The following is a 12,207-nucleotide window of genomic DNA, read 5'->3' on the forward strand; positions in this document are numbered from 1 at the left end:
CCTCCGATAGCCTCCCATCGACCAGTACGCTCCCACAGAGAGGGTCTCCTTGGGGTGCCGTCAGTTAGACAGTGTCGTCTGGCAATCCCCAGGGGGAGAGCCTTCTCTGTGAGAGCACCTGCCCTCTGAAACGAGCTGCCCCCGGAGATTCGTCGGATTTCCGATTTCCGTACCTTCTGCCGCGCCCTCAAAATGCTATTATTCCATCAAGCATCCCTTCGGTTTTTAATTTGAATTCAGTTTTAATTGGGTTGTTTTAAATCTTGGGCCAAAATTATTTAATTGTTTTTTTAAATGTTTTTTAAATTTTATATGCTATGTTTTATCTTGGCTGTACACCGCCCTGAGTCCCGCAGGAGAAGGGCGGTATAGAAATAAAATAAAATAAAAATAAATAAATAAATAAGCAGGGCTGGCCTAAAATATTATTTTAATGGGTTATTGAGTTTTAGATGATTGGCCAAACTATCTAATAATTTTAAATTGTTTTTAACTTTTATATTGCTGGTTTTTATCTTGGCTGTACACCGCCCTTAGTCCCTTTGGGAGAAGGGCAGTATAAAAATTTGATTGATAAATAAATAAATAAATAAATAAATAAATAAATAAATAAATAAATAAATAAATAAATAAATAAATAAATAAATATAGATGGATAGATAGATAGATGATAGATAGATAGATAGATAGATAGATAGATAGATAGATAGATAGATAGATAGATAGATAGATAGAGCTGCCTGCATTTTGAAAAACATTTATTGACTTGATTGGCTATATTCATTTATTATGTTGTGCTCTAAAATGCATTAAATATTGGTCTGTTATCTATAAAGCATAAATTATTATCTGTATGCATATAATTGCCATGGGTTATTAGAACAGATTATTAACGAATAAAAACAAAATGCTTTTTAAAAAAATCAATGGTAGCATCATTTACAGGTAAATTTAATCTAATAAACACTTAGAATTTTCATATAACTTGAATTCCAAAATGCTGGTAGTGCTATACTCCAATTATCATCAGTAAGATATTTCTCCAAAGAAAAGCAAAGAGCATAAATGCATCTATTCTAAAGCACTGAACATCCTTAATAAGGCCACAAATTCTACTGCTGGGGAAATTTCTTTTCCAGAAGATACAATTTCTTTCATAACACAATTTTGTGGCTGGGATATATTTCTTAGAAATAACTGATCCGGGTGCAACGTGGCTTAATGTGAAGGTTTTTTTATGTGTTTGTCTTTGAAACAATTAAAAAATGTTTTCATAAATAAAAACTATTGAAGTTCTTATGAACTTTGAACAGTGTTTCTCGGTCACCAGAACAGAAAACCAGGAGTGAAGTTGGAGGAACTGTCAACATTTTCATCTTTGAGTGAGAACCACAGCAATAAACAACAAGAAAAAAAGGCTGACAGTTTGCAAGAACAAATAGAAGAAAAAGTGCCTACCAGATCTTTGTGGTAACGTTTTCAGATGTTATTGTGGGACTCATTCACCAGGACCATTTTTGCATTATATGGCTCACAGATTTAACATCACAGCTTACTGTTCATTTGCTGGCTTTTAAGAATCTGATGGATAACAGAATGGCTCCTAAGAGCAATTCCACATTCACTGTGCAATAATATGCAAAGCAGCTTCTCTCAATAATGCATTTTCATAAGTATCCAGTGTCCCTTGGGCAGGAGGGCTGGAGAAAATTCATTCCATTTAATGGAACTCTAAGTACTAAAAAAATTACAGTCCAGGAATACTCCAAGACTTTGAGTACTTAACATTTTAAAAACATGTATTCCCTTCTTTCACAAAAGAAACAAATCCTACACAGACAAGATTGCATCTGTGAAGTCATCTCTAGCAAAGTAGAAGTTATGAATTCCTCTCCCAGTTCATCTTCCCTGATGACTGAATGCCTTTAGTAGATTTTTTATTTTGGGAAGATGGTGGAAGATTATCAATCCTCTATTTCCTTAAAATTTCTTTTCGGACTCTCTAACTCTTTTAGGATTTACATTGAACAGTGTCTGATACTATGCAGTGCTTCCACCCAGCAGGAGTTGTTATGGGATCAGTTGCCCTTAACTCACTCCTTCAGAAATTCAGTGAAAAATAGAAGTCTACCAAAAAGATGCTGAGATCCTAGAAAGTTTGCAGAGAAGAAAAATAAAGATCTGGAGAATTAAATCGTATGATGAAGGTTGAAGCAACTAGGTATGCCTCGCCCAGAGGTCAGCAATCTGTGGCTCTGGAGCCACATGTGGCTCTTTCATCCCTCTGCTGTGGCTCCCTGTCGCTCAAAATATGCGTCACAACCACCAATGTGCAACACCCACTGGCACACGATTTATTGAGCTTTTCAACCCCCAGTAGGCCAACCATAGATAAATCCAAGAAAAGAAAAGTTTCAGAAGAAAGAAGAACGTTTAATTCAACTACATACAGTATGCTAGTCTTGTGGCTGTTCAAGAAATAGTCAGGCATGGGAAGGGTTTTCTGGCTCCCGGTGTTTTCTTTTCTGTGGGAAATGGTCCAAATGGCTCTTTGAGTGTTTAAGGTTGCAGATAGGCCTAGCCTATCAAAGAGAAGGATTGAGGAAACAGGATAACTGTCTTCCAATACTTGAGGAGTTGGCACAAAGAAGAGGGGATTGACTTTTCTAAAGCCCCAGAGCATAGGACAAGAAGTAATAGGTGGAAGCTTTTTAAAGAGGGATCCAACCTCGAAGTAGGGAGAAATTTTCTAACAGTGAATACAATTATCAATAGAATAGCTTGCCTCCCAGAGATGTGAGTGCTCCATCACTGGGTTGGCCAACTATTTGACTAGAATGGTATAAATTCTCCTGCCTTGAGCAGAGAAGACCTCCTAAATCCCTTCCAGCCAGTGGTGGAATTCAATTTTTTTTTAGTACCGGTTCTGTGGGCGTGGTTTGGTGGGCGTGGCAGGGGAAGGATACTGCAAAATCTCCATTCCCACCCGTCTCCAGGGGAAGGATATTGCAAAATCTCCATTCCCACCCTACTCCAGGGAAAGAATCCTGCAAAATCCCCATTCCCTCCCCACTCATGGGGGAAGGATACTGCAAAATCTCCATTCCCACCCCTGGCCACTCTGGGGCCAGCCAGAGATGGTATTTGCCAGTTCTCTGAACTACTCAAAATTTCCGCTACCGGTTCTCCAGAACCTGTCAGAACCTTCTAAATACCACCCCTGTTTCCAGTCCTAAGATTCTGTGTTGTTTCTGTATTGTTTCTTAAGGCTTCAAAACAGGCTTCCGTCCCCTTTGCCTAGGAAAGGGGGAAATTGCAAAATTCCACCAAAGCCCTCTTCCTTACCTTCTACACTAGTTCTCCTCTACTGCTGTGACCTAGGCAACATCTACAGGTTGGGCAATCTTAAAGGCCCAACTTCCATTAAAAGCAGAGCAGAAATTAAACCAGCTTTCTTGCCCAAATATCTCCAAACCATTCCTGAACTAGATCCTCCATGTTTTTCCTTGGAATATCAACAATCCAATGGTGACCGGTGAAATGTTTTTACAAGTTTGCAATAAAAGCATGGGACATCTTCCTTTTTAACCAAGCGAAATTGACAGTTCTGCCATTTCTGTAATCCAAAAGACAAGAAAAAGAGTTAAACAATACGGCATTTTTATTTTTTTTTTACTTTTTAAAAAATTATTCTGGAGGGATAAAGCATCAAGGAAATCAACCAATCAGGAACCATGATAAACACGTTCTGGATAGCGATCAAAGGAGAAGGACGGGTTTTGAATCTGGAAAGTTATTTCTTAAGCCAGTTTTAGTTCCAGCTGGTTTATGCATGGGAGACAGGTTTATGGCTACAATTTAGAAAATCTCCGAGACTGGTAAACCAATCTAAACCTTACATTTTGAACCCAATCTCTTTCCAGGGCAGCTCTTCCTGTAACTTTTTACATTAATCCAACCTTGAGGTTAAAACGCTGCTTTATATACCCTCACCCCATTTTTATTTTGGTTATACATTACCTCAATAGGCTGAGATTTTAAATGATTTTCACATTTCCCAATGGAAAGCACATGCTTCTTACAAGTTGCACTGTCTGCCACCTCGTTTCACTTAACTCATTAAAACTTGGAAGGGAATCTGCTTTAGACTAATTTCTGAGCCACCTCCTTCTCTTAGTTGTTGTTATCTCTTCTATTTAAGATGTTCTGCTCTTCCTTCAGTAATCCTCTTTTTTTTCTCTCTCTCTCTCTCTCCACTGCTGATAGGCTCCTGTTCAAACAGGAATCAAGTGCAGAGAAAGACAGCTTTGAAAAATGATACGGGTTCAGTGGTGAAATGTAAAATTTGTTACTACCGGTTCGGTGGGCGTGGCTTGGTGGGGAGGTTATGTGACTGGGTGGGCGTGGCCAACTTTTTTTTTTTTTAACTTTTAAAACCATTTTTTCTACAACCTCTTCGGACGAAGAGGTTGTAGAAAAAATGCTTTTAAAAGCCTTTGATGATCCCAGCTGAGCCATGCGATCATCAGAGGCTTTTTTTTTTACTTTTAAAAGCATTTTTTTGGCTGAAGAGGTTGTAGAAAACATGCTTTTAAAAATTAAAAAAAAAAACCTCTGATGATTGCGCGGCTCAGCTGGGCATGGGGGGGGCAGGGATTTTTGCTATCGGTTCTCCAAACTTTCCGCCGCTATCGCTACCGGATTGGGCAATCCAGTCTGAACCGGGAGCATTTCACCCCTTTACGGGTTATATTTTATTCCTTATTTTTCTCTACAGCATTTCAAAGCTAATCAAAGGCAAGAAGATGAAGAAGAAAGCAACGGTGCAGGTTCCTTTTAACCCAAAGGAGAACGAATTCAGAAGAGATGTTTCCCTATAAATTAATTCCAATGAGCAAAAAAATAGGCTCACGATTATATATTGCAATATGCAACGATCTAGCTTGGATTTCTAAGTTTGTTCTTCCAATGAGTGTTAATAGTAAATAATCTGAAAAAGCAATGGGCCAGGTCCCTAAAGAGATAATGTCATTCCTGAGAGTTTATATCACTATTTAGCACATCCGTCCCAATAACTGATCCAAGCAATCACATTGATTTGGGACACTAGGCATAAATACTGAAATAATAAACACATTTGTTTAAAAAGAATGGAAAAGAGAAAACAATAACTATGATAACTCTCACAAATGCTCTGCACCCTGTGTTTCATTTCTGATGTATCTATAGCCAAGCCTTCAGAATTTGTCCTCTTTTCTCCTGCTCATCCATGAAAATTTAAATTTATTATTGTTGTTGTTGATGATCTTTGAAGCAAAATGTGTTTGTGTGTCAATTTTACAGTGAGCTGGAAAAAATGTGATTTCTGCATTAAATAAAACAGGCCTTTTTGAGATTTTAATGCTATGTATCTGAAAAGTTATCATGTTGAAGTAAGCCAGCTTTGGTACATGGCAAATAGCTATGTAATCCAGATGTCACTTTTGCTACATCTTAAACTTAATGCCAATGTGTTCCTCTGAGAAATTCTTATGAAATGTAACTATTGAACTGCTCATCGCTGAACAATTCCATTATGTACTCTTTTAGGCGGTCTGGGTATTTCACTGTACATTGTAAGCAAGACATCTAGCAAAGGTTCACTCTAACTCTGGGATTATGTGAAGTTCATAGGCAAGAGTTCTTAGTTTTTGTTTCTTCACTTCTAATACATATTCAGTTTTACAGACATTTATCTGTAGAGTGGAGATATCCCCCAGAATTCCCCTCAAAACCAAGCTAAACATAATTTGTCATTTACATATGTTTTCACTTGATAGAATAGTTTTAAAGTCCCCACTTTTCATTTCATTTCATTTCATTCCAGCAATAAACAATAAACAGAGTCACATATATCTCCTGGGTTTGGCTGAAAAATGCCTCTACTACAGATCTTGGGGCCCTTTTAAAAAAAAACTGATATGTTTTCAATGTTGAAGGGTTAAAAGAGGACACTCTGGGATCATCTGGAAATCATTAACGTTACAAAGCTCAGAGAAGATAAAAGTTTCCATTTTCTAAAATGTAAATCAAAAACATATTCATTAGTATTGCAAAATAAACATGCAAATCTTTGCCACTTCAAGAGCCTGGCTAAATATGTACAAGGGCAAAACCCAGAAATACATCTGGTCCTCGGTTAAGAAACTTGCCTTTTCGGTTTTATCTAAAGAGCTTGTCTGTCTTCCATGGTTGATTTCTTGGAATATAGCAGTTCATAATAAGCATTTGAACGACACGATGGAATAAACAATGATAAAGTCTGTGTCCTGGTATATGTATATGCTTGCTTTTTCCCCCCTCTTTTCTTTTTAACTTTCCTAGTGAGATTATTCTTCCATAGGCCTTCCTACACTCCAAATGTTTATGAAACATCTCATCTGGCATTTCTGATGGTCTCCAGAGGATAAGATATATGGTTTGTGTATAATTGCTACACACCTTTTTAATCTTGCATTAGCCCAAGGTTCGACTTGTGAGCAGACTATTGGGCAAAGACGTTTGTGCCCAAATTTGGATACGATATTGGGCATGTGGAATGTCTTACATCATAACAATGACAATAAGAGGAAAGGTTGGCAGCACTTGACTCGTTCCCTTTACAGTGATTTACTTACTGTCTGGCAATCAGCTCCTAGTATGAGGTTTGCTCTCATAAACAGTTTCAACACAGAGGACTTTGGTGTCAAGATAACAGGAATCTCATCCATCAAAGCAGAATAACAACCCCAGCCAGCAAGAAAGCAAGACTGCCTTGTCTATTCCAGCAGTGTCATAAAATCATAGGTCTAGAAGGAACCTTGGAGGTCTTCTGATCAAGGCACAAGACCTTATACCATTCAAGTCAAATAGTTGTCCAATCTACTTTTGAAAACCTCCGGTGTTGGAGCATCTACAACTCCAGAAGGCAAGCTATTCTATTGAATAATTGTTCTCACTGTCAGAAAATTTCTCCTTACTTCTGGTTTGGATCTCTCTTTAACAAGCTTCTACCCATGACTTCTTGGCCTGCCCTCTGGGGCCTTAGAAAATAAATCAATTCTCTCTTCTTTGTGACTACCCCTCAAGTACTGGAAATCAGTTATCATGTCCTCCCCTGATCCTTCTCTCTGAAAGGCTAAACATACCTAGCTCCCTCAACTGTTCATCATATGAGTTAACCTCCAGACCCTTTATCGTCTTGGTTGTTCAAATGTTTCTCTACATCTGAATGTCAGATCGGATTTAGATCATAGGACACTACTTGTTAAGGCCAAAGACCACACTGAACTTTGAACCATCTAGTTCAGGAAAGCATGCCAAGAAATGGGCAAACCTAAGATAATGTTGTTAACAGGAACAGGGCAGGAGCTATGGAAGATTTTGTCTAATTTTAATATAAGCTTTATTAGAATTAAATGACATTAATGCAGTTAATTATGATTTCTTCTTTTTGTAGTTAATCATTTCATCTTGGACCTCAGTAGCAGCTTGAGCAGATGTTCAGAGCTATGCCTGCAATCTAGAATCCACCCCAGTCTGGCCTTTTCACAAATACAAGAGAACCTGGCTTGCTTCTAGTTTTTGAAATAATAATAATAATAAGAAAAACAACAATAAATCAATTGGAACAAAATGCAAAAGACTAAATTTGAGGGATGCTTTGGGTGAATTACCCAAGCCAAATGAACCTCCAGGCTCACCTTCTGTTTGGCTTCCTGTTTCTGTAAGAAACTAGTGCTAAAATGAGTGGTGACTAAAAAAAAAAATATGCAGAAAAAACCCTTAAAATTGATGAGATGGTTGATGTTAGAATTAGCTGGGAAGAAGCATCCTTTGGGACACGTAAAGCGCGTGTGCAAAGCGAGCGAGCGCTCCCATTGCAAACCGGTAGAAAAGGTAAGTGGAACCCACCCCTGCTCAGAAAGGATACACCTCAACTATGATGTCATTTTTTATTTTTTTTTTGCTCCACTGCAAGTATCAATATGTCTCAAATCTATTTGACTGGCAATGATTCTCTAAGTCTGGGATCTTGTGTACATGGGGGGAAGAAGTGCTCTGCCTTTGAATTGCAAATCCTGCTCCTCTAGGAATATGCATATTGCTACATAGACAAAGGGATGTGGTGGCTCAGTGGCTAAGACACTGAGCTTGTCAGTCGAAAGGTCGGCAGTTCAGCAGTTCAAATCCCTTGCACCGCATAAGTTCCCATTACTTGTTCCAGCTTCTGCCAACCTAGCAGTTTGAAAGCACATAAAAAATGCAAGTAGAAAAGTAGGGACCACCTTTGGTGGGAAGATAACAGCGTTCCATGCACCTTTGGTGTTTAGTCATGCTGGCCACATGACCATGGAGACGTTTTCCGACAGCACTGGCTCTTTGGCTTTGAAACGGAGATGAGCACCACCCCCTAGAGTTGGGAACCACTAGCACATATGTGCAACGGGGACTTTTACCTTTACCTTTACATAGGCAGAAGGTTTTTAGTAAGTATCCCCTTCTAGTTTCCCTTGGTCATGCCTCATGTGGAGTACTGTATTCATTTCTACATATCCCAGTTTACACATCCCAGTTTTAAAAAGACATTGATAAACTGGAGCAAGTTAAAAGAAGGTCTACCAAGATCATGAAAGAATTGGAAATCAAGTCCTAGGGATTCTTAGCTTGCAAAAGAGAAGATTATGAGGGAAATGATAGCTATCTTTAAAAATCTAAAGGATGATCACATACTCCAGAGAGTAAAACTAGATAGAACCAATGAGATGAAATTTCAAAGATGTAGGTACAGATAGAACATGAGGAAAAACTTTGTGGCCAAAAGATCTATTAGTCAGAGGAATAGTAGAAACCACAGTTTCTTTCCTTTCATGGAGGTTTTTAAATAAATACTAGATGATCATCTACCAGGGCTGATGTAGTGAATCTTGAACTGTGCTGGGTATTGGACCTAATGACCTCTTGAGTTCCTTCAAATTCTACATTCCCATGATTTATATCAGAAATAACAAAGAGATTTAGGCGGAAAATAAGATCCAGCTTTCCTTAACCTGATAGATGCCAATATAATCTTAGTATGAGAGAACATCGTGTTAATTAGGAATTTTGAGGGTGAATCAGGTTGGAAAAAGCTATTTTTTGTAAACTTATGAGGAATTCAGAGTTAGAAATATCTGTGTAAAGTCGGGTGGTCTTACAACTTCTCTGAAAACAGCTCCTGGTATTGATGTTCCCCACTCGAAAGAGAAAACTATGGAATAGAATCATTCAATGTCTAAGTATGTGTTTTTGCCCAGACGTGTGAGTATGTATGTGTATATGTGTGTACCCACACACGCACACACAGACACACACACACACACAAACAGCATCTGAGCCATGGCTTATGACAAAAAGCCCACAGAAGACCATATGCGCACACAGTTTTAATTTAATGTAATTTAATCAAATTATTATTATTTTTTTTTAGAAACAGACTGCCCAATCATTTGGGGACTTTTGACATTTCTTCTTCAAGTTCCTTGGCAACGCCATACCATCATAATTTTACTTCATAAATCCTCATAATCTTTCCCAGGGACTAAATATCTAAACCTCGTTGGAGTACAGAATATGATAGCTTCAAGTATAACAGCCAATAACCCTTTTTGCAGTAGAAAAGGAGGCGAGACGGCTGACATCTTTGAAAAAAAAATTAAAAGGTGAGGAAAATTTAATAGAAATTTGAATTATTTCTCTTTTGCTCTTCCTGAAGGTAATATCAACATTTTGAATTGGACCTAGAAATCTACTAACACCCCATGAAATAATCTCAGCAGAAATAGTTAGATGGTGTGGCACATTACAGTGATCTAAGGACAAGATGATAAAGGCATGAGTCACTGTCATAAGAGCTTTCTGTCAAAAGCATGCCACAGCTGGTGAAACCACCGAAGCTGGGCAAAGGCTTCCCCAGCCACAGTTTCCATCTGCTACTCAAGCAGGAGCAGCAGCTTCAAAATAACTTCTAGATCTTCAGCCTGCTCCTTCAGGAAAATTGCAGTATTTTTCAGTACCTATTGCTGCGCTGCCCTGAAATATGCTACCTGTCTAGCCAAAAAAACACAGTGGGCATTATATGGGGCTGAGATGTGGGGGAGGGGGGGTGAAATGAGAAAATCATTATTCAAACTGAAAGTACTCCAGAACAGTTTTTAAGGAAGATTATGGCCTCCCATAAGGCACTCCTGCTGATCAGGATAGAAGTGGGGTTACCTCAAGCTCTGTTAGAATTCAGCTTGCATTGCTTGGGAAATTTAAGAAATAAGAAATCCCTCAAGATTTCCACTGTTTTTTCTATTACATGAGTGGACATAATTGGAGCAAATACTTTTCTCCTATCCTACTATTATATTCCTTCCTCTGTTGGAGAACTTAGTTCTTGGAACAGTGAAAACCCAGCTGAGTTTTTGTATTGGATCCCTATAGAGATACTCGTGTGGTATACTCTTCTAAGTTGTTATCATAGTATGTCCAATATAAGAAACATTGAAGCCTCTCCCAATATCTAGACAAGGTCGCTAATTCTTTGTCAAGGAAGCTTTTGCATCTTTCTACTTCAGCCCACATCTGCTGCATTTATTTTGCAAATGCCCAGGGCAACAATGCCTGTATCCTTGTGGTATTGGCCAAGTGAAGAATATTATTTTTTATATCCTCTACTGTCTTTTCCATAAGAGGAATTATTGTCAATAAATTTAAGGGGGGTCAGATGCTAACCAACTGATTTACCTCCTTCATCCATAAACATATTAAGTAATAATGAGGATACCACATACCTCTGTCTTAGTCCTCACTCAATGCTGAACCATTGGCCAACGTAGAATAGAATAGAATAGAATAGAATAGAATAGAATAGAATAGAATAGAATAGAATAGAATAGAATAGAATAGAATAGAATAGTCTTGGTGCATATTCTCTCAGAGTACATAAAAGAAAAGATATATTCATCAAGAATCATAAGGTACAACACTTAATGATAGTCATAGGGTACAAATAACCAATCAAATCATATTAGGAAACAGTCAATATAAAGGATACAGCAACAAAGTTACAGTCATACAGTCATAAGTGAGAGGAGATGGGTGATGGGAACGATGAGAAGATAAGAAGAAGAAGCAGAAATTTTGAGTAATTCGGAGAACCAGCAAATACCACTTCTGGCTGGCCCCAGAGTGGGGTGGGAATGGAGATTTTGCAGTATCTTTCCCCTTGAGTGGGGTGGGAATGGAGATTTTGTAGTATCCTTCCCCTGGAGTGGGATGGGAATGGAGATTTTTCAGTATCCTTCCCCTGCCATGCCCAACAAGGCACACCCACGGAACCAGTAGTAAAAAAAATTGAATTCCACCACTGGTTGTATCCCAATTCATATCACTGCTTTTATTTTTAATTCCATTCACTTTGCGAAGCTTCTTGTTTAGCCCTTAATATTGATGTCCAACATACACACACAAAAAAGTAATAAAATCACTCTGCATTTTCTCTTCTTAACTGTTCTTTGCTTACTTTGATTGCATTCTTTGCAACTGTTTTTCTCTCTAGACACATCTGAGGTGGAATCTCCAGCTAGAGTAGACGAAGGAATGAAAAGACTGGCAACATTGGAGGAGTCCTTTCACGGAAGGATGGGACAGGAGTCAGACCTCCTCTAGAATTCCTGGAGCCTTTATGTGGCTGTTAACAAGAGAATGTAGTTGTGATTCTTGTAAATAGACAGGCAACAATAAAGAAAAAATTCTCACAGTATCTCTCTGGTTTCTTGTGTCTGACAGCATAGTACAATGCCTTTCTCTTATCAGCTAACACTCTTATAAATGGATTTATTCATTGTCATTCCTGTATATGGATTTTTCTCATCCCCACCCTCTTTCAAATCATTATTCCATACAATACCTTTTCATATCTTCCTTTAAAATAATATCACAGACTGCTGTGGCATTCTGTAATTTTCTTCACCTGGTCTACCCCAATATGGGAGGGAGCACACTGCTTCCCTTTCGCCTTTCAGCTCCAATCCAGGAGCCCTCAAGCAGTCGCATTCACAACAAACCATTTTATACCAAATTTATATTTGCTGATAAAGTTCGAATCCAAGTAAGGATATGGCTAGTTTATGAGAGCTAAATAGCTTGAAATAGATCTATACT

General features: G+C 38.3%; 1 long non-coding RNA gene across 1 annotated transcript; it reads left to right on the plus strand.

Moving 5' to 3' along the window:
- Positions 1 to 7,923: 7,923 nt before the first annotated feature.
- On the plus strand, positions 7,924 to 11,806 carry LOC148114953 (uncharacterized). The gene is made up of 2 exons (XR_015732921.1): positions 7,924 to 9,719; positions 11,603 to 11,806. It is a non-coding gene; the product is annotated as an uncharacterized LOC148114953 (long non-coding RNA).
- The last annotated feature ends 401 nt before the right edge of the window (positions 11,807 to 12,207 follow it).

Source organism: Pantherophis guttatus, chromosome 3 (assembly GCF_059756535.1).
Source record: "Pantherophis guttatus breed Tessera chromosome 3, ASM5975653v1, whole genome shotgun sequence".
In the NCBI taxonomy this organism is placed as follows: domain Eukaryota; kingdom Metazoa; phylum Chordata; class Lepidosauria; order Squamata; family Colubridae; genus Pantherophis; species Pantherophis guttatus.